Source organism: Apteryx mantelli, chromosome 2 (assembly GCF_036417845.1).
Source record: "Apteryx mantelli isolate bAptMan1 chromosome 2, bAptMan1.hap1, whole genome shotgun sequence".
Classification (NCBI taxonomy): Eukaryota; Metazoa; Chordata; class Aves; order Apterygiformes; family Apterygidae; genus Apteryx; species Apteryx mantelli.
The window spans coordinates 69874865-69895732 of NC_089979.1; positions in this window are offsets into that span (position 1 = coordinate 69874865).

A 20868-nucleotide genomic window follows, 5' to 3' on the forward strand; every position below is an offset into this window, starting at 1 on the left:
TTCTCTAGGAGGTAAATTTGAACTTCATTTAGAGTCTTATTTTGTTTATAATGCAATTCATTTGTAAATGGAGCTCCACTGATGCGAACATCTTCCTGTAGAATGGCCTGCAGAGGGGAGAAATATTCAGCAACTTGGTCCATTGATGCTTATGCTCAAGGGGTGATTTTTTTCTGTCACGGTAAGTGCCGCTCTCCATCGTCAATATGGTGCATAGAGATGAGAAACACTGACAAAAGTGACTGGAGGGAGTCAAAGTGTGAGAGAGCAACGCTTTTCCTGTAGGTGACTTTGCTCATTGTTAGGATAATAGAAATTTGATAGAATTGAGTTCTTTGGATAGAAGAGAGTGAAAGCAAACATTTTGCTAGGTACCTTGTTGCTGTTTATCAGTGAGGGTGGCACTATAGGGTTGATTTTATTTTTAATTCTACTGATGCACTTCCTTTTGCTATGGCTGAGCCCTGTGTACGAGAGCCAAATTAGCTCCATGTTTCAGAGTAGGCACGAGTGAGGGTTATTTCTACAGTATTTCTTTCCTGCTGTGGAAAGTACCTTGCAGATGACATTTCAGTGTTGGGAGTTGGTGGCTAGAGGAACCTGTGGTAAGGGAGGGCAAGTTTCTGAAAACAAACCTGAGTACCTGTCCTCCTTTACTAAAAAAGGCATCTTTCAGAATTTCTACATACTATTTTTCTCCTGTCTTCACATGCCAGCCTCCAGATACAAGATAACCTTTCGGATCCAGATTTGTTATTTAGCTCTGGAATCACTGCTGTTTATGTTTATGCTTGTCTTAATAAGTAAATATGTTACTTCTTAATTGCAATTTAAGTAAGTAGAATGTACCCCCAATTTTCCTTTGCATCTAGTCCTCTAATGAACATTATAAAGAGATTTCTGGAACTTTGGGAGGTGGAATGAGGACCATTTCTGAATGGAGGAGTAGAACAACTTCCAAATTAGAATTTTTGAAATAAGCGTTATCAAAAATTTTTGCAGGCAGTGACATCCTGGTTTTGTCACAGATGACAAATATTTTAATACTTCCAATCCTTCAAATTTACCATCTCTTTTTCTGTTTATATGACCCACTGGTGTAGTTCCTGCCTTATCATTAGTCAAATGTTAAGGAAGAAGCAGTGAGATGTGTGCATATGCATGTATAATATTTTAAAGTTTCAACTGTTTTTTAAGGATAATAGAGATAAATGAGGTAATTGTGATCAGTTACTTATTTATTTGGTCATTTTGATAATGCAGACAACAGTATGTTTGGGGATACGTACATGGGAAATGGCAGAAGGAATCTGTGCTTGTGTGCCCTGAATTCAGGGAGACAGTGCAGATGAAAAAGGGCAATGTCCCCTTCCCCCCCAAATACACCCTGACAAAACAAAACACAAGAAAGTCTTGATCATATGTTGCAGTAGATAACTGCCAATGCTGCTCATACATCCAAGAAATAGTTGTGGTAGAAGCTAGTGCCAACTTCATGTTATAGCTAAAGCTGTAATTTATATTCCTGTTTATTGCCCAAGAACTGCTTCATTTACTGAACTAACCACGTTGTGAGGTAATCAGCCCTGTGGTTTTCCTTGACGTCCCCACAGAAAGCAATATCCACCAAACCTCCATAGATGGCAGCATTTCACAAAGAACTCAATGACTCCGTCCTTCCTTTCTCTTCCTTTCTCTTCCTTTCTCTTCTTTTCTTCTCTTTCCTTCTTTCTTTCCCGTTCTTTCTCTTTCTTTCTTTTCTTTCTTTTTCTTTCTTTCTTCTTTCTCTCTCTTTCTCTCTTTCTTTCTCTTTCTTTTCCTTCCTTCCTTCCCCTTCCCTTGCCTTCCCTTTTAAAACAATTCCGTAATCTGTTGACAGGATTAAGAATTCCTGTTGTTTTACAGGAAGTAAATAAATCCTTTTGGTATTCTGGAAACCTCTGAAGTGTATCAGAGTAGTTAGAAAATGTTTATACTATGGCAGAGGTATCAGATGAATATTTATATCATTTAAAACATTACCTCAAACTGATGTGGACTGGTCTCTGAGACCAGACTGTTTGCATTATCCCCTTTCAAAGTATTTTGTCAGATTCTTGTGTGGTGGGGCTAGACTTTAGGAGAATACTTTTCTCCTCTTGTAGATTTATTTCCTTGAAGATAAAGCAAGTGCCAGAGCTGAGAGTATCTCAAAAATACATTAGAAAAATATCAAAGGGACAAAGCCTCCACTGAACTGATCCAAGAGAAATATTCAGTTATGCAGTATTTCTGCATAACTAATATATCATACATGACATTCATTGTTTCATGACACAACACAAATCTTATAATTTTGGTTACATATGAGGACGTACTTTCATTCTGCAAATATTTCTTCTGAGGGGGGTTGTAAATTTTCCCCCAAATTAACTTTTAGACTGAAGTGTCTTCTTATTCTCAGTATTTTTACCATTTGTTTAAATTTAAAAAGAGAACAATGAAGCTATTTTTGAGTTATCCAAGCATCAAGAAGATGATATTCAAAAAATAAAAATATTGTCAAGTCATAATTGAATATTGGAATTCTAAACTGAACAGTTTTAGCACATAATTAGTTCCCTGAAAGGACGTGTTTTGATCAGATGGAAAAAAATAGCTGAGAAACAAAATGTAGAAGTGAAGAAAATGGAATATATGCTGCTGGTATCAAATATATAATTCCTTAGTGACATAAGCATTTGACAAATGCAATTATTCAGTTGTTTTTACAGAGGCTTTCAGCTTATGTGAGCAAATGTTTCTGTAGCTGGATATCTGCCCAAGACCCATTTGGGATTGGAGTCTGGACAGTTACATTTACACTAATCCCTATGGATTCTACTGAATTGTTCAAACCATAGGAACTCAATCTAAGCATGTCAGGCAAATATGGCCATCTTTCCACTGGGTCTTGGTTTCTCAGTGTAATATTTTGCGTGCTCTGTTGCCACAAAACCTGAGAAATTTGAGTGGAATATTAAATATATGTGAAGCGGTTCCTTCTGAAGTACTTGGATATTTCTAAGTTTGTTTAATGTGAAAAGGCAGCATATAACTGGGAATTTATATATATTTATATTTTGATCAGGAAGAAGTTAATCCATGTTCAATGTAATTCCTCATGAAAAATTGCTTATTGCTGTATTTTCAACTGTTGGCATAGCTATAGAGTCTGTCTCTCTCTTGCTATCTTGATAAATGGTCAGTTATTCGAACAATATTGCAGGATTCTCAGAAGAGTCTTTGAACTACCTGAGAATAGCTGCAGTTAGGACACTCACTGGGAAGATGGCAGACCACTGGTAAAATCCCCTATTGCCTGTTTTAGACATTTAAACTTGATCTCGCATATACTCAGGTATGTGGGAGACTGGTGACTAATCACCAATTTATTAGACCTTTTGATGTTTGTGCATGCCTCTTGTCTAGTAGCCTATTGTGGACATGCAAAACCTCCCTAGTAAAAGTGGTAGATTTGACTGAATCTTTCCCTACTAGCTATATACCAAATGCGTGGGTTCAAATCCTAGCTCTAACACAAATTTCTCATGTAACCTCAGGCAAGACAATTTAGCTGCCTAAAAATTAGGCATCTAATCTCAGCTAGTCATCTAGACTCCCTCTATAGTCAATGGTGAGAGATAGGCACCTCCAGAAGGCAGCTCATCCTCCCTGTTTTAGACCCCTGTCTTTGAAGAAGATGAATCACCCCCTGCAGGTGCCTAGCTCTGCAGCCATTGATACTGAGGGAGCCTAGATGTCTAGTCTAAACTAGTTGCTTCACTTTTAAATAGTTAAAGATAGGTAAATTGCATTTCACTGTGAGTATTTTTTGCCTCACTTTCCTGTGTGTGCTGAGGAGAATTCAGCCATATGTGAGGGTGCGTAATACAGATCCATATGGGCAAGATGGCTGTTTTGGTGGTTTGCAATACTCGATTTGTCAACATCGCAAGCTTTTTCTTCTCAACACATAGGAAGCTACTGGATAATTTGGCCTTTAGGTATTGAAGCATATCTCATATTTATAAAGAGAAGCACTTCAACTTACTGTTAGTCCTATGGGTAAAGATGTAGAGGAGAATAAAACATAGACACTTGGATGTATTTAATCTAAAGTATTCTTTCTGGCTTTGAAGGGGTTTAAAGAAATCAGTGATCTATATAGACTTAGTATATTTGGATTGGATGTTAAGTGACACCAAATGCAAGCACTGACATTTGTGTTCAGCTCTTTTATGCAAACCAATTTTGAATCTTTTCACTCTTCTTGTGCAAGAAAGAGTATAAAAAAGGGAGTCCTTAGTCTGTGAAGATGTAAAGCTTTTCCTTCATCCTGCAGGTTTATACTTATCGCCAGCTATCTATTACTTGGCACCTTTAAGCTCTTTTATGTCAGCCAGTAGGTACAATGACAATCTACCTGCCCAACAGCAGCTATAATATGATTATAAACCCAATATTTTCTGTTTAAGTTCTTAACCCTCACTAAGGGAAAAAAGATACCTATTTGGCAGTGAAGTGAATATGTGAAGTGAATATGTGAAGACCTACTTGATATTCTGAATTAGATCTGATCTCACAACCCAGTCTTGACTAGACCCATGATAGGCTGAGTTGAAGTTTGGAGAGTCCTGCATTTTTAGGCAAAGTGTGTCGAGCAAGCATAAAAGATTGCCTGCTGATGGGTCTGAGGGAGTTACATTCAATGGGAAGGGATATGTTTCTCAGTGCAAGAAAGAGAATAAATTATCTAGTCTTGCACTATAGTCTAGTACCATAAACTGAGGCTGCAGCATATAATGGGCAGAAAGGCAACATTACCCTTAGCTTAGAAGTTGATTGCAGGGAGACACAGAGACATTTCTTCTCCTTGTCCATATGGGTGACACAAGTAGAGTGCCTTGGATGGGGAGTTGGGGAGCAAAACAGAACAACAAAGGGAACACTCTTCTCTCTTCCACTGCAATTAAATCTCTCTCTTATTGTCAAGTCTGGAGGATGGGGAAATGGGTACTTTTACATGCATATGAAAATACATGCATGTATGCAAAAACAAGAATATATAAATCAAACTGGGATTATGCATGTTTAAAAATTATCCTTTTCATAAACGTTTTACTGCTTGTATGTATAGTACAATTTTGGAATATAGAAGTATGGAGAACTTTTCCATATCCATTCATTGCATTAATCTGTGAAATGGACAGGGGCATGCAGCGGAACCACTTGCTTAGATGCTGAAATATGTATTTATTTTCAAAAAGAAAGATGTAGCTGAGTCACCTATACTTTTAAATCAGGCCTAAGGTCTGTAATAAAAACACTTGGCTGCTCAGCTTTTAGATAGGGAACTTTGATCACATGCTTGACAATGAAGATTGTTTTGTGGAAGTAAAGAACAATCTGCTGACTTAAGTGTGCTTGTTTTTCTCATGCCATTAAGTGAAAGCTTATGATCATGATGAGTTGATTTTTAGGTGTCCTTTGTCTGTCTCTGTCTTTCTTTTTCATCTGCAGTAAAATAACATAAAAAATGGAAAATAAAAAGAAAAGGTGGTGTATGGACTGAAGTAAGAAAATCAATTTCTTTATTTCATTAGAAAATAAGGCTGCTGTTTCAGATGACATTTTTGGTTTTGACAAAATTGTCAAAAGAGATTTAACTCCTCTTTTTACAGATCATGAGATTTATGTAAAAGCAACAGATCCCAGCAAAAAAATCCCTCTGACTATTATTAAAGACAGATCTGATTTTACAAACTCTGTGTTATTTTGAGATAAGAAAATTGCACAGAAATAAACAACTTGACATTTTACTTCCTCTTTACACTCTGCCTAAGATGAAAACCACATGAGTATAGGCATATTGGTTTGGAAATATGAAACATGACAAATCATTGTTTTGCTTTGTTTTCAAACTTGAAACCAAAGAAATTGTACACTTCTCAGTGAATTACACAGTCAGGTTTCCCTGGGTAACCTATGGTTCTTCAGAACCTATTTCAGTGTTTTAGAAAACTGTTAAGCTAGAATAGTAATTGTTTATTAGTCCTCAGTGTACAGTTCAAGCCAAATAATTACAAACATAACCATTCTTATATCATTTTAAAACTACTGATCCTGAATGGAAACTGTTTCCTCTTAGAGAAAAAGAAATATGTGGAGGAATGGTTAAGTGAGAGAGGGCATGATCTGATTGGGATGAGCAATCCCGTTCTCAGGGTAAGGGAAGGAATGTAGGCCAAGGCGAGCGAGCCTTGCAGCAGCCGAGCAAGCCTTGCAGCGACCTTGAGCACTACAAAAGAAGGTATTCACAAAACTGGTAAACAAGTCTGGACAGAACTAGGTTCCATAAATGTCGATGGAGCGCGGACAGCAACCTTGCACCAACCATATATCCGCTTTATGCGCGTGGACAGAAACTGTAACCAATCATGTAACTATTGCTAGCGCATGCGTATTGCTTGTCGATATATATACTTTGTGTAAGCTCTAATAAAGGGAGAACGACCATACTCATATTGAGACTCATCGTTACTCCGGGCCCGTTCCCCCCACTCCGACAGACATACATTCTTATTGAATTGGACAGTGAGTGATGGAAAGGGTGGGCCTATTGAAGTCAATGGAAGTCTTGCTTTTGACTTGTTTTACCCTTGATTTGGGACACAGTTCCACTCCCCTGGCATGTTATATTCATTTCTCTATAGTTTGCCTGCACTGCAGTCTTTACTAGAAGCAGGACATCAGAGTTAAGCCCACAGGGTGTTCCAGCTCCAAAGGTTGCACTATTTTCACTTTCAAAGATTGATTTTGAAAGATGAGAAGAAGGAAATTTTGATGGAAAGATTCAAGGCAACCTAGAGTTGAGGCTCTCATGTTTTCATGAGCTAGCCTTCCAACTTTAGTCTTTGCTCTCCATCAGCTAATTTTTGTATAATTGAATCAAACTTCTTGTTATTCCATTGGCAGGATTTTCTGCCAGGCTAAAACATTTTTGAAAAGTAAGATATACATTAGATATTATGCTATTATGAACTGTGTATCTGGAAAAAATTGTAAGTTATTTTTGGGGAAGGTTCCTAACCTTTTTTAATTTGTTATTGCTTGGTATGTTGCTCTGTGATTGGAAGAAGTAATGAAAGATTTCCTGTGCTTGGATTATGAAGGGCTCTGCTTATTTCTGAAAGGACTAGGTAATTTCTGAGGAGTGAGGAGATGAGTGTGAATGAGTTACACTTCAGAACTGGAAATTGGAAATGCACAGATCACCCAGGTTTGGGTTGTACTTCCACTGATGGTAAAACTCAAGGACTTGCACTGTAGATCATCTCCAAAATTGACAGAACCCATGCACCATTCCTAATTCACTACACCAAGTCCCTATGAATTTCATCTATGTTCACCATTTCTGATCATTATAGGGTTTTTTACACATATGAAAAATTGAGATAAGAGAAGTTAATTCACACCCAGAGGATGGATTAGTTAATATTCAGATTATATTTTGCAAACAGTAAATATCTTATCATGGAAAACTATGGTGAAATGTCACTGAAGATTCTGAAAAACATCTGCTTGATACAGAGAACTGTTTTGCCAGTCCTCTTTAAAAAGGGACACGCTGATACTGAAGAGGCACACTGATTGAAGCTGTATTAACAACAAGGTATATAGGAACAAAACCCACCTAAAACTACTCTATTCTGTATAACGTATAATTTAAATTTCTGAATAATATAGGACAATAGTTCCAATGTCAGAATATGTAATGTATCGGATGAAGAGGAAAAGACTTACATTTCTGGAACTAGCATTTGTAGAGGATGTTACCAGCCATGGTAATATTGGCTGAGTGAGCGTGGCATGTGAAATTGCACAGGCATCTGTGGAAAAAATTTTCATGTAATCCACAGAGTCATTTTGAGAAATGTGAAAATGCAATTATTTTGACTTTCTGAAATATTTAAAATATATTTATTGTTTTTATCAGTTTTATTATCTATTTCACAATGAATCATCATCTTTTGTAGTAGCCAACCATTATGTTATAAGGGTAGAGGACAGAATATATCTAACATTTAAAACCTGTCTGGATATTTTCCAACAATATGATTTTCTGATGGAAAATCTAGTGTCTTGCAAAATTGAAATTTCTTTTAGGAAAATTTCGGGAAATATTTTCTGATGCCAGAAATAGATATATTTTTCATCCAGATATTTTCATTTTACTCGTATTATTTGACCAGAGTTAACTGAAGAATTAAGCTGCAGTCTTCTTGTTAGGAATCACAACTTAGGTCTGCAGTCTGTCCTGTAGACTAGTTCTTGGAGATTCCCTTAGCCTTCCTCTAATTCAATGAAGATTCTCTTTGGAGTTAATTCAGGCATATATCGTGAGTGTCACAACCCTCTGAATACCATACAGGCAATATAGTCTGGATTGGGAAGCGAGGTTTATAGGAGAGAATGAATATGTCGTACATTAACTATGACTGCCATGAGATAGTCCACCAGAATGATACATACAGTTTACTAACAGAGGTGACTATCAGTGAAGCACTTCAGATCGATTCATTAAACTAAAATGAAACATCTTGGTAGAAAAAGTGCTGAAGTATTTGCTTTAAATTAAAACAAATATTGAAATAAAATGTATTGCTATTTCCAAAACATTTTTTCTTAATTTACGTTCTCTAAAAATGTTTGCAGTTCTCAACTTCTGAAAAGTTGCCACTTCCATCTAAAATGAGAAGGAGAAGGATGCAGAAATGACAGAGTTTCATAATGGTGAAAATTCTGTATTTTGCTCACCTCTCCTAATAAAATATATGTAGTCCTCTACATATTGCTTTACTTAATGCAAACAATCCTTACTGATCTCTGTGGCAATTGACTCAGTGATGAATACGCTGTCTGTGATACAGCTAGGCCCCAGATAAATGGCCCCAGATATAAATGTCTCTAGTGAGAAGTAGACCAGTACATTGTGCAGCCAGTATTTAGGTCATGTGGAGAGATTCCTTGGGGTGGACAAGAGGCAGAGGAGGAGGGGAACTGCTCTCCATCTGACCCTGTGCAAATCACTTCAGCTTTTATGCCACCTGTCCTCTCATTTGGAAAATATGCTGAAACTTCCCTCCTCTGTGAAGCGTTTTGAGAGCTACAAGTTAAAATGTGATCTCCAAGGGGGTCTAAAGAGTGATATTGTTCAACTTTTAGACATCCACATAAATTGCTGAAAGTGGGCTAGAGGCTTAGCTTCGTATGACTGGAGGGGGTTCTTTTCATCCCTGATTCACTGAATACTTCACTATTTTATATTAGGTTGTCACTGGAGCAGGGACTGGAATGGAGATCTCTCCTCTCTCAAGTGACTGCCTTCATCACTAAAATATAATCCTTTGTAGATCTAGCCCAATATCCTCCATTTCTTTCTTCATCTGCAAAATTGGATGTGTGTAATAATGCTTTCCTTTTCATGAAATTGCTCTGAAGATACATTTATAATCTTAGTACATGGTGGCATAAGATTACAATCTAGAGCATGAAATAAAAAAAAAAATTTTTGTAATCAAGATATCTCATGTTTGTAGGTGGTGTAATGGAGAGTATGTTAGCAAACACAGACATCTGCACATTCATGAACTATCTGCTGCAATATGCAGGACCCAAACCTGTTTTCCTGCAAAACAAGGAAAATTTTGCCATTGTCTTTAATGGGAGCAGGATATTTCTTCCTGATGCTGTGAAGGGTAGAAGAGGTTTTTTCAGTGGTAATGGACCAAGACACAATGAATTAATTATGGAAAGAAATCACTGCTGGGCCTAGTTAGTATCTCTTGCATCTTTACTATGTGCTCTAGAGAGAAAAAGGGAGACAAACTTGCATGTTAATCATTTATTGTGTCTGATGGCAAAAGCAAAATGGAAAGTAATGGCAGTATTGTATTTTGTTTCTTCCAGATTTATTTCCGTTGCTATAACATTTCTATGTATACTGATCAGCCATATTTTCCTCGTATTCTGCTATCATTTGCTAAATCAAGAGATAAATTCCACTCTTTTTTAACTACTGTGTGAAGCTGACCAGTTTTTGAAAAAATACATAGTGCAACTTATCATAGTATTCTGAAAGTCTGACTTTTCCCATGCATTCCAATGGTGATCTCCATTTCCTCTGCTCTAATCAACACCATCAGCACAGGAAAAAAAAAATCTGCTTCCTATTTGATTTTAGAGTCTCCTACATTTTTATATATCTAAGACACTTTGAAAAAGTTTTTTAATGCCAAGCCATCTAACAAACCCTTACTCCTGTGAATGATCCCTTTCCATAGGAATAGTTCCATTGCCTTGCATTTTGCTCTTGGACTGGAATAAATATGATGGGAGAAAATTGTTCCATCAACATGAGTGAGATTGGACCCCAGAGTAAAGACCGCTCATCTGGTGCAGTGTGCCAGGATTAAAGCCTCACAGCACATTTCAAACAGGTTTTACGGTATCTTTCCATTTTTTTCCTAATAAATAGCTTTCTCACCATTCATCTTCTTGAGACTTGATGTCTGCACTCTGCTGTCCTGAATTTGAACACTTGTTATTTGGGGAGGTGGCCCTGGGAAGTGCTTAACCCGCAGTATCTCCTAGATGGCTAAGACTGACAGCTCTTACCGGCCATGGCTATTTACAGGCTCAGTTCCGTAGGCCAAAATTAGAGGAATATTCCACTAGAAAAACATGCATAAATAGAGACTACTCATGTGAATAAGCCTTGCATGAGCTGGCCCTTCCTTATTTTTTTGTCATGAAGTGCACTTGATCTTATTCAATTGCCTTGTGTACTGTGGTAGAATGGAAATAGAATAGAGTGTCATATTGCAGAACCATAGTGAGTTATTATGGTCATGGTCTCTCCTCTGACTATTTGCTAATTAGCATTTTACTAACAGGGGAAGCATATGCTAGATTAAAAACAGAGTTTTTTTTTTTTTTTTTTAAGAAAGACAGAAATGGCAAAAATTATGTTCTTCAATTTTGTTGTGAAATATCTCTCCTTTTCAGGGAAATATGTTTTCTGGATGGATTGCCACCTGCAGAGTATACTATACATCTTTGTTAAATTATTTTCTGTCTCTGCAGAAATAGCAGTTTAGTTTTGTAGTATTTTTTAAACAAAATGACTGAGCATTTAGCACAATTATGTTCAGCACTATAATCTTTTTTTTTCTTCTTTTGTCGAGCCATCCTTTAACAGGGAATAAAAAATTAGACACACTGTAAGCTGTTTTGCATAAATGAATAATTATGATTGCCACATATTGCCAATTGTAATTAGAGGTAATAATACTAGGTTTTGGAGCTTTTACTCATGCACTGCTTTTCCAAGCAAAACAGAACTTTTGTAACATTCATCCAGTAAAGTGAACAGATTATTTTTTTCCTCTCACCAAGGACACATACATGTGCCTTTTTTTCCTGCATTTTTTTAAAAAAGATAGCTTTAATTAGTTGTAAGTAAATAAGTAAATAAAAGACACACTATAAATAGTAGGCTCTTAGCAAAATTAGAGGCACATTAAAGGTAACGCACTTTTGGGACTTGCAGATCGGTTAGCAAGTCGTCTGAGCATTAGGGGAAAATTGGCAGCTGCTTACAGTTAGCAACCAAAAATGCTGTAGGTAGCCTATGCATGTGCAGATCATTTAAAGGCTCAGTTTACCTTATTTACATTCCAGCACCTTTGGGATATGAAGAAGGGTTGTTTTTTTGTGGGGGGGAGGGGAGACTGATTCATGAAAACTGCTGAACTAAAAAGCAATTTTGGGCACACCTTCTTACAAAGCAAGTTGCTTATTGCTGCGGTGGTAAAACCTGCCATTTATAGCGTTCTCTGATACTCTGTATCTCCTTTGACATGAGAACTTGGCATGGCGCTAGACTGAAAAACAATGCTGTTTAATCAGGTGTGGAGTGCTGGCTTATTACTTTTGCCAGCAGCTTTGTTTTACTTGGACTGCATAGCCTTGTAAGAATTCAAAGCCATTGCAATATTGCTGAAGAAGCTTTCTGAGATGTGTAGCTAACCATAATGCTGTATCTCCAGGGTACTGAATGAATGCAGCAAACAAACTGTAGTTTGCAACTGTCTCATTTTCCTAGGAAAAATGGACCAACTTCTGGAATTGCTGTTCAGCTCCCAGTCTCAGTGGGGGTTCTGTCTGAGACGAGAGCCAAAACAACGAGTATCAAATCTGGCCCTTTCATCTCAGGATCTCACAGTTCTTTTAGAAATGTTAACAAATTAAGGTTCACAACCCCCGCCCTGCAAAATAATGCTGTTCCTTTTCTTCTGACGGGCAAACGAGATCATGAATCAGTGACAGTAACAAGAGCTACAGATGAGCAATCTGTCTCTAGAGCAGGCTGCTCCACTGTCTTTATCAATTACTTTTCATAGATCTGTTAGAGCTCTGTTTTCTCACTAGATTTCTCAAGAGTTTTCATACCTGAGGTTGAGGATGTTTTGACATGATTTTCTGCATGGATTATTCGATGCATTTTCATCATTCTGCGTATCCCGACTTGACTTTGTCAGTTAAACCCTATTTGGAAGGGTTGCAACCACTATAGGTTACAAATCCTGCTGTTTTGCCTACCACAGAATGATTTAAATGTGAACATAATCTCTGTTCCTTGCCCTGCAGAAGCTTTCATGTGGCAGCACATCTCACAATTAGGCCACACCTAGCTGAAATCTCCCAAAGGAGTGCTGTAGAAACTATTATCCTCTTTAGGGATTGGTAACCTGGCATAGATAAAAGTAGGGAAAAAGAAGCCCAACACTCACTTAAAAAGTGCACTGGATTTTTTATGAAAATGATTGGACTGTTGTGGCTGTCTTCTTTGCTGGTATGACTAGACAGGGGATATATCAAAATGCTTTCCAAGTAGTTTGTCCTTATAAAATGTGTAGCTTAATTTTCCATTGAGCAGAAGCTTTCACATACTAGACAGTACCTTAACAGAGTTTTTACAAGCACGTGCATGCATTATCCCCTTCCCCCCATTCAAGAGCTCTCAGCAACAGCAGCCACGGCTTTCAGAGAAAGTAATTTTAGAAAAATACTTTGTATACTTTATTTACTTTAATGTGATGCGTTTATTATCTACACAAATTCCTCATTCTCTTTTCTGTTTCCGTCCTATGTGTTGCTCTCCACTTTCTACTCCCCCATCTTCTTCCTGTCCTTTCCCTGGCACACACTTCCCTGAAACCTAGTTCCTTTCTTTTTGTCTTACCTGAATATTCTGCATCATTCCTTTGTATTGCTTACTCCTTTGTAAATAGATCCACAACATGGTCATCTTCTTTCACTTGATCCCCTCGCTTGAGGGACTTCATTCAGGTTATACCTAAATTTGCTGATTTTTTTTTCTGTGTAACAAGGTCATGGGCTTATCCTCTCTATTTGCAAAGCTGCAACTGTTGTCCAGGCTCTTACCACATGATGATTTAATATCTTTTTCTCTTTTTTTTTTTTTCTGGAAAAAATACACTGCTACGCTACTACGTCCTTTCAGAGAATGCTGCAATTATCAAATTTCTAGCTCTTTAGCTGAACTATGGCACCCCTTCTATTTGCATTGCTTCAACAGGTATGACTTCACTTTCAAGGTTTCATAGCCTATCTTTCACTGCTTTTATGTTAATTTTTAAACAGTACTCCTGTACTCTGTCTTATTCTGCCCCATGTTCTTAGGAATTCCACATAGACACTCGAGGCACGCCACTGCGCACCTTTAAAAAGCCTCCTTTAAAATTAGCCTTGCCTTTCTGGACTTCCCCAGATCTGATCACCTTTAGGCTGTTGACCACTGCATATCTTTCTGAACAATATTTTCTCCTTGTTTCCTCTTACTCACTGGCTCTCCACTTCTCATCCATTTATATCATGCTTTATATTGCAATTGTAAGCTCTTGCAGCTCTAACCATCTTTCAAATCTTTGTTTGTACAGTGCCGACCACCATGGAGGATCTCAGTCTAGGACTGGATCTCCTAAGCACTGCAGTAACACAAGCAAACAGCAATATCACTGCAGTCTGTTGTCCTCTGCTCTGCTTCTCATGGTTATTAGTCGGATACACTACCAAACATCTGGGTATTTATCTATCCCAAACCCTCGAATTTACAGAGTTCATTCAACCCCTCTTCACTTCTCATATGTAGTGTGACAAAATCACATGAAGTTGTCTGAATGAATTCCAGTCTTAATTAGTCAAGCTAACACTTTTTCTTGTAACACCACATGAAAAAATTCCTGGCAAAATAATTCCTGGTGGGCTTGAGGAGTGCAGGTGGCATGAGGAACAGGGCAAAGGGAGCAGGGCTGTCACACTGACCTCAGGTTCCTTTTGTTCATTTTAGGCCACTCTGTGCCACCCAGGTCACTGCTGAATATATGAGCTCAACTAAATTAATTGCTTTGGATATGTATGCATGGATGAGAACATGGAAGTACAGGGAGAAAAGGGGAGAATAGGTCAAATAAGGGATCAGCTTGTGCTGATTATTTTAGGGGCTGTGTCAAAGGAAAAGTGAATCAGGAATGACATCAGATTACAATTATGTTGAGATTGGGGCAGTTAGACGTTTCAGTGTGTTGGATGATTGGAGGAAAGACGGAATAATAATTTGGGTCAACACAGAGGAAAAATATTTCACTTTCCTCACCCAAACAAAAGAGAATTCATTTCAGGTTAAGTGACATGTTTCGTGCATTGAAAAGTGTAATTTGTTTTGGTTTCAATATTTCATTTTTTAATTTAAAAAATCTTGTAACCATTTAGCTTAAGCATCATTTCAAAGTGAAAAATCAAAATATCACTACAGTATTGAAACACTCAACTATTTTCCATTTTAAAATATATATTTTCAAATGAAACAGTAGGACTACTTTGGCACAAATATGTGTATAGCTTTTATCAACCCAAATCATTTTCCAAAGAACAAAAATTTGACCAATTACATCTATTTTTTTGTTATTTTTTTACATGCTGCAGATTTCACAGTCTTTCTCTGCTATATTGGTATGATTCATAGATAACTTTAATAAATTAATACAATTACTCCTGGTTTACAAGGGTGCAACTTTATTTATTGAGATTTTTTGATTGTAATACCATGTAAATAGACTCTGTTTCTCCTTATCTAGAATTGTATTTAAGCTTTCACATTCATTTCTCATTCTTGGTATTATTAATGAGTTTGAGGCTTCTAGTATTCATAACAGTAATAATTATTATTATTGTCATTGTTAGGGGAAAAGGTATTATGATTTTTGCAAAGCATGGAAAGTATAAATAAGCACCATAGTGAGAAAAAGAGAAACTTTTGCCTGTTAATGTTAGTACATCCTTTAATTAAAAAATATATTTCATCTTCACTTTCTGGCTGTCTCGATAAACACATGAGTAAGAGAGAGTGTTTGAGGAGACGCTCATGTTTGCCTTTACTGTTGTTGTCTTAAATTAAATAAAAAAACTCTCCATAAAATATGAATTCACTATCCTTCTTTTCTTTTTTTTTTCTGGTTAGCTATATTTTTTGCCTGCTATAACAAAGGCATGAAAAAAGACAGCAATCCCCTTGCTCATGAGATATAATTCCACACTCTGAGTGTGAATACTGGCAGATCAGCAGAATGAGCCATCTGCAAGCTATAAGCTGTGTCTTTGCATGAGTAGATTTAGGATTAAAAAAACCTGTCTGACCTGGAAGCCAAACATTACTTGGCATCTTTACTAGAGATCCCTGTGAGGCCAGCCACCGCTTGAGCTGAATTAGTGTCCTTTCTAAAATATATGTCCCTCTCTCTTGCCGTCATGTTTTATGGTACGTGTACGTACACACACACACACACACACACACACACACACACACAGGCTGCATGACGGGCCACCTCAGAGATGCTGTACTGCAGTATAATGAATATCAGACTTCATAGTTAGTCTCCGTTGCATCACTGTGCTGGTGAATAATGAATATCATACTTCAGGGTTAATCCCAAGTGGCTAGTTTTCTGGTTTTAATGGGCTGGGTGTTAGTCCTGAAATGCTTGTAAATGTCTACAGTTCATGCATTGTACTGTGTAGGAACATGCACCTCTAAATCCTCACCTTATTCGGGCTAGTAACTCCCACTGAAGTCAGTGGGGATAGTCAAATGAGTAGGACAAGGAGGATTTGTTCCTGTAGTCTTCCTTCACTCCAGGTTATTATCTCCCAAAGTGCTGAAGTCCCACCTCAAATGGAAGATTTATGCATGCTGCCAATTTTTACTTTTCATGAGTTGCTTTCTCTCTTCTAAGCTTGATCTGCTGGCTCTGATACCCTGTTCCTCTGAATTACAGCTTGCGCCTTCAACTAATGAAGTCATTGGCAAAATTCCCATTGACTTCATTCAGAGAATGATCCAGCGAAATAATGCTGACTCCTGAGAGCTTCTGAGCCCTTGTGGAATAAATGCGAGTTGCAGATCCATAGGATTTATAAAGATTTGGCCCTACATTATAAAATACTTGAGGCAGATGGAGTCTATCTTTTCAAATGGCTTGTGAAGTGCTATTTTCATTAGAAGTACTCTAGAAATGATTAAGTGACAGTAACACTTGTCAGACGACACAAAAACTGAAACTTATGGAGGGAGCAGGGAGGTTAGAGTAGCCATTTGCTTTCACTGCACTTGTGGAGATGCATGTAGGCATGAATTAATGCAGTACCTTTAGAAACAAGTCCTTTCTTTTCTCTTGTTTCTGTCTTTTTCTCCCTTTTAATTTCTCCCCCTCTGGGTGAATTAGAATCTGATAAAACCTTCCCAGTTGTTCTAGATAAAGCTAATGCCTGGTTAGACTACATTTTCTATATACTTATGCCTGCTTTAAATAAGAGCTGCTTTGAATTGTGTTAATTTTTTCCTCCCATTAACTTCAGTGGTGGCAAAACCAAATTAAAACAAAAACAAATGAAAAAACTTCTCCAGTCTTAAAAGACAAACAGGTTTGTTTAACATGAAATACTTTCTGCAAGTGTGGCATTTAGGGAGTAATGGGTTCAATACCTTTGCAATGCGGCTCTGTAGTGACTGTCTCAGCTTAACTTGGGAGGGTGAAATTGGCCAGGGAAGGTGTTTTGCCAAAGAGTGATGGGGCAGTGTAAGGGATGCTGAGGATCCTAAGGTAAACCAAAGGATTCCTGTGGTTCGCGTATTGCTAGCTAACTCCACTAACAGACGATCCTTCATAGCTGCTTTCCAATGGGAGATGTGAATGAAAATCAAGCCACCCTTGTTCACTTACCTGAGCTCCAGATAACCATAATTCTGTTGCCTTCATCCCAGATAACCAGGCTCCCAGAAGCATGGGAAGAGTGGTAGTAAGAGTGGGAGTAAGAGCTGTTTGGGTTTTTGTTTGTTTGTTTGTTTATAGAGCAGGCCTCCATTTTCTAACTGGGGAGAGAAGATAGGAAGGAAAAGAACCTGCTTCAGAAACAGGGCCCCTTCTCCTCCTCTGTCCCACACAAGCTACAGTGGGTGTTGGGAGGAAAATATTAGGCATCTAAGTGTATGAGCATGTTGGCTATAGAGAAAAGACTACAAAAAGAGGTTTCATGATGTCAAATTAGGCAATAACTGTGAATCTATGATGGGAAAAGGGTCGTGTATTGAAGGCTGATACCAGTGGGTTTGATACCTTCTAGTGTGTATCTGGGAAATCAATGAGTATGAAAAAGGACTCACAGAAGCTTCCGAATAGAGAAGGCTGATCACATGGATTCAACTGATATAAACTGAAGCTATGTGGATTTAAGCAAGGAGTAAGGTGCAGTATTTAAGAGGGTTGGTCACAGACTGCTGGAGCGGAAACTGTAAAGAGGCAATGTGTCTTCCATTCCTTGCAGTCTTTACATGAAGACTAGATATCTATCTAAAATGTATACTGTCATTAAAGAGAAGTCATGGACTTGATGAAGAATCTGTTGGTGCAAGAGGTCAGATTAGATTATGTTCCTCTGATCTTAAAAACTGGCATATCTGGGATGACAAAATTGCTGTCTTTCCTGTCAAAATCCCACTTCATTTCCAGTGGGCTGCACTTCCCTGTCAGATGCTATTTTCTGTTTGATGTGTTTGTGTATACTTTTGGGAGAGGTGATACCTCTCTAATCTTCTGGTTCTTTCCAGAAGCATGAAGCTTTTTCTTTAACGAGAATAAGGAGAAGTATTCAAGGATTTTTCAATATTTGAACTTGGCTATCCGTCATGTAAGGTTTTGGGTCAAACTATACAGATTATCAGTATTGTAAAAGAGTGACTCTGAGAGTTCCTGATCCTGAAGTTTGAGGGCACTCATTGTACTTCAGTGCTTGGGATCAGGTAGGACTGGGAGTTACAAAGTTTGGAAAATGTTGAAGAGGCAATTAGCTACTGATCATTTCTGTATGTGGTTGGTCTGCCCTGCATTGTATTTCCCTTCTTCATCCTTTCCCCCTTTCCACATTTTATAATGACTTCAAGCATTTCCCTTTCAAGCTGTGTGCACTATTGACCATTTATAGAACAGGGACTCTACTCTGCCCATGCTGGTACTTATGCAACATCCATCTTTGTGTTTCATGTCATTTAAATGACTGAATGCTGAACTGTGGCCCATTATAATAACACGATCTCTATACTACCTGCCCTCTAGAATTTGGGGCCATGTTTTGAGCAAACTCAGCAATTATTTCATTTAGGGAGTGTTAGTGGAAATGTTACAACAGAGGCAGTGACAACATTAAAAAGCGTGTGCCCGTCCCAAAACAGCTCTAGGTGTCTAATGCTAAGCAAGCTAAAGGCTCTGTGTGGGCACCTTGCTTCCATTCTGAGTAGTACCTCACTCACTTTTTCCCTTCCACAGTGAGTTAAGGATGCAGATGCTTGATGCTAACAATAACGGTGCCCCATAGTGCCTTGCAGCAAAGAGCTTTGAAAATAGCAGGCACAAAGTTTTCAAAAACAGAGACCAGAAATCAGATATCTAAGTAGGTGTTTGACTATATTTTCACTGTGCTGATTTCCTAAAGAGTTTAATTTTAGCCCTGAAGTTTGAGGTCCAGCACTCGAGCAGGAGAGGTAACTACTTCAAGGGTCAGGAGCCTCGGGAGTCAGCCACTCCTGCCCATTCCCTGACTCGTGTTTCAGGCACTGCTTACCAGGAGTTGAGAAAGCTCGTTAAGAAGGTGAGCTACCAGAGAGATGTTGGCTTTAGAGCAAGGAGAGCTGCAGAGCAGGAATATTGCCCCTGAAACCCATGTTTTGTGAGAGGCATTTTTTTGTGTGTGTGTGTGTGGGGGGGGGGGTTCTTTTGAATTAAACTGAGCTTGAGGGAAGTGCCTTAAAAAGAGTTTGGCATGATGTTATTCCTTCCTGGGTTGGGGAAACATGCCAATAGCCTTACAGGCAGCTGACTCTTTAATCACATATTTGGTATCTAGGAGAAAAATATTCCTAGGTGTCTAAGTGACCTTAAGAACCTAAATCCCATTTCAAAAGTTACTTAGAGATTTAGGAACAAAGGGCCCTAAAAAGCCATGAACTTAGCCCCTCTGAGGGCTCAGAATTTTAAAGGTGCCTAGGTGCCTAAATGCATTTTAAATTCCTGGTCCTATGCCATTTTGGAACTAAGACTTTGGCTTCCGCATGCATTGTCCTGTTTGAAAATGTTAACTTTGATTTTCAATGGTGCTTGTGTGCCCAGAACTATAACTGAACTCACTGGGTTTCACAGGTATTCAGGCCCTTTAAAGACTTTTAAAGTATGTAACTGTGGATTTACATATTTGAATGTAGGCTTCCCTTTCAAGACTTAGGTCAAAATATGAACACAGTGAAAGAAAACAAGATACGTCATTTCTCTGTTCAGTGACTCTCCTGAAGCACAAATCTGGACCTGGTCCACAGAAAATATTATGTTCCCTTCTGCAGCTGATGGTCCTATTCCACCCCTACTGAGAAAGTCTATCCAACCTACAGGGACTCCTTGGAGGTCTACAAACCTTTGAAAAAACTTTAAAGGGCTTTCAGGAACATGAGCTGTGTGATGATCAGAAAAACAGGATAAGTTGTTGAAGGAGGAAAACTGAGAGGCTGAATACACTTAACAGTGTGCTATGGTTCTTTGGTTGATGTCCCTCCTACCTGGTCTTCCTTACTAATGATGAAAAGAAAGAAATGAAAAGAAAATGAGAAGTTACTGAATGCGCTTAACAACCAACTTACCCCAGACTGAAGTTTGATCTCAAAAGAGAAAGTTGGTTGAGACTCCAGTTTCCATGAACTTCACTAAGTTTGTTCTTCCTCTAACTCTGGGAGCAGGGGTTGCTTCGAGGGTGTGGAGTGGTGGATTTGTTTAATTTGGTGAAAGATGACCACATTTCAACTCTTCTCTTTGCTCAGCTGAATTTAAGAGTCTGAAAAATTGCAAAAGGAAAGAGTTCACATATATATAGATGGGCCTTAAAATGGTGATGCCAATATCTCCATATTAAAAAACATAATAGTTATATTAAACTTATGTATGTCCCAAAATATGTAAAGGGCTCTGTGTGCAAAATCCAGCTAAGTTACTGGAAATGTAAAAGGAAAGTCTTAGTATTCTCTTTAAACCTGGAGTTCAGTGGTTTAAGTTCTGACCTACAGGAGAAATACAACTCACTCATATATAGTTTTTGGTTCCCAATTTAAAACTTTTCCTAATTACTGGGAAGTGCTAGAAATGAAATCACTTTTTTTTATAAAAACAT